Source organism: Lolium perenne, chromosome 7, assembly GCF_019359855.2.
Source record: "Lolium perenne isolate Kyuss_39 chromosome 7, Kyuss_2.0, whole genome shotgun sequence".
Lineage (NCBI taxonomy): Eukaryota > Viridiplantae > Streptophyta > Magnoliopsida > Poales > Poaceae > Lolium > Lolium perenne.
The window spans coordinates 230,822,020-230,827,269 of NC_067250.2; the positions used below are offsets into that span (position 1 = coordinate 230,822,020).

The following is a 5,250-nucleotide window of genomic DNA, read 5'->3' on the forward strand; positions in this document are numbered from 1 at the left end:
GTCGACTCATCGTCTCCCGCGTTCGCCGCCGCTGGAATGCAAGTTGCCGCCCCCGTCCACCCCGCCGCAGCTTGGTTAGTACGCTGGCCCGTTAGATCGTGGTGTTTCTTTAGCCATGTTTTGTGTAGTTATTTGCAGATCTCATATGCCATTAACTTTCTTGATGTGTTACTTCGCATGAAGTTCGTTTAAATATTGTACAGTACAAAAGCATTATCCGGTCGCTACCATCCTGTTCATTCTACTGACACCTGTGTGCATGCACATACTTATAGCCTTATACCCATTCATTTGCTGCCAACTGTTTTTGTACTGCATGCTATTCCTTTTATAGTCATGCTATGGGCATTTCCAATCTGGTTGTTCTTATACCACGTCATTAGCTCACCGCTAGCCGCTAGCTGTTTTCTCGTGCCTGCTATTCTCACACTGCTTTTATAATCATGCTATGTGCATTTCCAATCTGCTTGCTCTTATACGTCGTCTTTAGCTTATAGCTATTTTTTTCCATGAATGCTCCTGTCGCACAGCTTGTATAGTTATTTATGCGTGCATGTCTGGTCTTTGTATTATCGTAGACTAACTTGTCAATGTTATTTTTCTAGGGATTGATCATGCGAACCACTTATTAGAATATCCAACATTAACAGCGGGGACTCTAGGGAAGGTTGGAATCTGAGTTCTTGGTTGGTAATTTTGGCAGTTTACTTCCGTTATTATCTATAACCTATATGCATTGTTCCTTATGCAAGAGATTAACACTTGGAACCCTGCCATAGCAATGCCATTCATGCTTTACTATGTTTCTGCCTATTTGATATGCTTGTCTTGGAGCAACTGCGAAGGTGATTTGAACCTGACATTTGGTCATTCTTAATGCCAGTTTACTTTATGTGGAAAACCTTGGCATTACCCTACTCTAAATCTGAATGTCTGAAATTCGTATCTCATGAAAAGCAACATCTAGTTGGTTTTAATCTGATATCTGGTAAATATTGGCTTATTCATTTGGCAGCTCAAGTTTTTTGTTATTTGAAACCAGCTGACTTGGTCTTAAATGTGATATCTAAACACAGATTAAGGACAATGGAGCAGGAGGATTAGCATTTCACTTGATGGCTGAACCTAAAATGATAGGCATGTCGACCACGACTAGTGCACGCAAGAGAAGGACCTGCAGCGAGCCAGTATGTGCTCAGTACATGCATCTTATCTTATCTTGTGCTTATTTACGCTACATCTTTGTTATCTGATCTCTACATTGCGTAATACATGTTTGAATAGTTAATTGTTGTAACTATGTTTGCAATATTACCAGAATCCAGTTTTAATGGAGCAGTCATCATTAGAAGATAGTCGCCAAAGCGACCCTGTGCAACATTATGATGTAAGTCTGTGCTTAGTACACGTTCCATACATTGTCTTATTTATGGAACTTGTTATTATCTTATATCTACATTGCATAATAAATGTTTGAATAGTTCACTGTTGTAACTATGTTGCATATTACTAGAATGCAGGTGTAATGAAGAAGTCCTTAGTAGAAGATAGAGCGCAAAAAAGGTTCCGGGGTGAGCCTATGCAACGATATAATGTAAGTCTGTGCTTAGTACTTGTGACTATCTCATATCGACAATGCTTAATACATGTTTGCAGATTTCATCGTTTAACTCTTTTTTGCATTATTATCAGAATGCAGTTGTGATGAAGCAATCTTCATCAGAAGAGAGGCCCACAAAAAGTTCTGATCTTTCTTCTGATGCATCCTCTCATAGCCGTCAACCTAGACCATTCCTTTCATCAAACAGTAAATATCTCAAGGCTGTACTTTATAAAAGACATGGTATTGCTGCTTTAAGATCTGTAGCTGATATGTTGACCAAGAGTACACAAGATTCAATCAAGGCGATTGCCAAATGTCAACGTGTTATTGATGATGCTAATAGAAGTCCTCAATGATTCTATGTAAATTTTTTATTTGGGCACATTAATTGCCTTGTAATTTTCCTAGTTATTGTATGTAATTGTGTGTATCATTGATACCAGATTTTAGGCTCATGAAATTTAATGCAAGTTGACTAGTCAAACAACCAGGGCCCTACAACAGATTGGGCCGGCCCACTTACAGTAGTGTGGGACCCACTTTCATTTTGGGTCGGCCACCTACTTATTGGGCCGGCCCGGTAACAGGAAAGTGGGCCCCACCTGCTTATTGGGCCGGCCCACTATCTTGTTGGGCCAGCCCACTTGCTATATGGTGGACCCCACATACTAAATGGGCTGGCCCTTTAACAGGAAAGTGGGACCCACATGTGTTATTGGCCCGGCCCACTATCTTGTTGGCCCGGCCCACTTGCTATATGGTGGACCCCACATACTAAATGGGCCGGCCCTTTAACAGGAAAGTGGGACCCACCTGTGTTTTTGGCCCGGCCCACTATCTTGTTGGGCCAGCCCAATTGCTATATGGTGGACCCCACATACTAAATGGGTCGGCCCTTTAACTGGAAAGTGGGACCCACCTGTGTTTTTGGCCCGGCCCACTATCTTGTTGGGCCGGCCCACTTGCTATATGGTGGACCCCACATACTAAATAGGCCGGCCCTTTAACAGGAAAGTGGGACCCACCTATGTTTTTGGCCCGGCCCACTTTCTTGTTGGGCCAGCCCATTTGATCTATTGTGGACCCCACGTACTAAATGGGCCGGCCCGATAGCAGGAAAGTGGGTCCCACATGTCTTTGGGCCGGCCCTTTTGCCTGTTGACCGGTCAAACGAGTGCATTCGGCCCGGCCCACATGCTTAGTGGGCCGGCCCATTAAAGTTTTGACCAGTCAACCTTAGAGGTTAGGCCCGACCCACGTAACTAATGGACCAGCCCAGCTATATAGTTGACCGGTCAAACTATGTCAGCTGGCCCGGCCCGCAAACTTAATGGGCCGGACCGCTTAAGACATGGCAGGCCTCGTGTGGGCCTACTATCTACCACGGGGTTTCAGCCGGTTAACGCCGTTAACTGCCAGTTAACGGCGTCTGCCACGTGTCAGTTTGCATGACGTCAGCAGTCAACGGGCTCCCGGAAACACTTGTGCAACGGTCCGATTTTCCGTGGCGGAAGGGCGCCCAAGCACGACAGACCGAAAAAATCGTCGTAGGACTTTGCCTGACGCAGTTTCCACAACAGAACCCATATCGTCGGGTTAGGCCCATAGGCGACGAAAAATACCCCTTAGCGGACGATTTTGAGACGTTGTCTATCAGAACTTTTCTTGTAGTGGACATCCATACCGGGACAACATAGACAACAGATAATGGACTCCTCTTTTAATGCTTAAGCATTCAACAACAGATAATATTCTCATAAGAGATTGAGGATTTGTGTCCAAACTAAAACTTCCACCATGATTCATGGCTTTAGTTAGCGGCCCAATGTTCTTCTCTAACAATATGCATACTCAAACCATTTGATCATGAAAATCGCCCTTACTTCAGACAAGACGAACATGCATAGCAACTCACATGATATTCAACAAAGGTAAAAGTTGATGGCGTCCCCAGAAACATGGTTACCGCTCAACAAGCAACTTATAAGAAATAAGATACATAGCAACATATTCAATACCACAATAGTTTTTAAGGCTATTTTCCCATGAGCTATGTATTGTAAAGGCAAAGAATAGAATTTTAAAGGTAGCACTCAAGTAATGTACTTTGGAATGGCAGAGAAATACCATGTAGTAGGTAGGTATGGTGGACACAAATGGCATAGTTTTTGGCTCAAGGATTTGGATGCACGAGAAGAATTCCCTCTCAATACAAGGCTAGGCTAGCAAGGTTGTTTGAAGCAAACTCAAGTATAAAACGGTGCAGCAAGACTCACATATGAACATATTGTAAGCATTATAAGACTTTACATCGTCTCCTTGTTGTTCAAACACCTTAACTAGAAAATATCTAGACTTAGAGAGACCAATCATGCAAACCAAATTTTAACAAGCTCTATGTAGTTCTTCATTAATAGGTGCAAAGTACATGATGCAAGAGCTTAAACATGATCTATATGAGCACAACAATTGCCAAGTATCGAATTATTCAAGACATTATACCAATTACCACATAAAGCATTTCCTGTTTCCAACCAAATAGCAATTAACGAAGCGGTTTTCAACTCCACCATGAACATTAAAGATAGAACTAAGAACACCAGTGTTCATATGAAAAAGCGGAGCGTGTCTCTCTCCCACACAAGCATGAATTTATTCAGAGAATGAAAATAACAAAACGAAAATAAAAGCACACAGACGCTCCAAGTAAAGAACATATGATGTGACGGAATAAAAATATAGTTTCAATAGAAGAAACCTGATAAATGTTGATGAAGAAGGGGATGCCTTGGGCATCCCCAAGCTTAGACGCTTGAGTCTTCTTGAAATATGCAGGGATGAACCACCGGGGCATCTCCAAGCTTAGACTTTTCACTCTTCTTGATCATATATCATCCTCCTCTCTTGACCCTTGAAAACTTCCTCCACACCAAACTCGAAACAAACTCATTAGAGGGTTAGTGCATAATCAAAAATTCACATGTTCAGAGGTAACACAATCATTCTTAACACTTCTGGACATTGCCCAAAGCTACTGGAAGTTAATGGAACAAATAAATCCATCAAACATAGCAAAAGAGGCAATGCGAAATAAAAGGCAGAATCTGTCAAAACAGAACAGTCCGTAAAGACGAATTTTAAAGTGGCACCAGACTTGCTCATATGAAAATGCCCAAATTGAATTAAAGTTGCGTACATATCTGAGGATCACGCACGTAAATTGGCAGATTTTTCTGAGTTACCTACAGAGAATTCTACTCAAATTCGTGACAGTAAGAAATCTGTTTCTACGCAGTAATCCAAATCTAGTATCAACATTACTATCAAATACTTTACTTGGCACAACAATGCAATAAAATAAAGATAAGGAGAGGTTGCTACAGTAGTAACAACTTCCAAGACTCAAATATAAAACAAAAGTGCTGTAGTAAAATAAAGACATGGGTTATCTCCCAAGAAGTTCTTTCTTTATAGCCATTAAGATGGGCTCAGCAATTTTAATGATGCTCGCGCAAGAAATAAGAGTTGAAGCAAAAGAGAGAATCAAGAAGCAAATTCAAAACACATTTAAGCCTAACCCATTTCCTATGAAAAGGAATCTTGTACACAAATAAATTCATGAAGAACAATGTGACAAGCATAGGAAG

The 5,250-nt window shown here is 41.6% G+C and overlaps 1 long non-coding RNA gene across 1 annotated transcript; it reads left to right on the forward strand.

The window, feature by feature from the left end:
* The first annotated feature begins 1,334 nt into the window (after positions 1–1,334).
* Positions 1,335–1,947, forward strand: LOC127312097 (uncharacterized). Its single transcript, XR_007858157.2, has 3 exons — positions 1,335–1,387; positions 1,514–1,594; positions 1,693–1,947. It is a non-coding gene; the product is annotated as an uncharacterized lncRNA (long non-coding RNA).
* Positions 1,948–5,250: the final 3,303 nt, after the last annotated feature.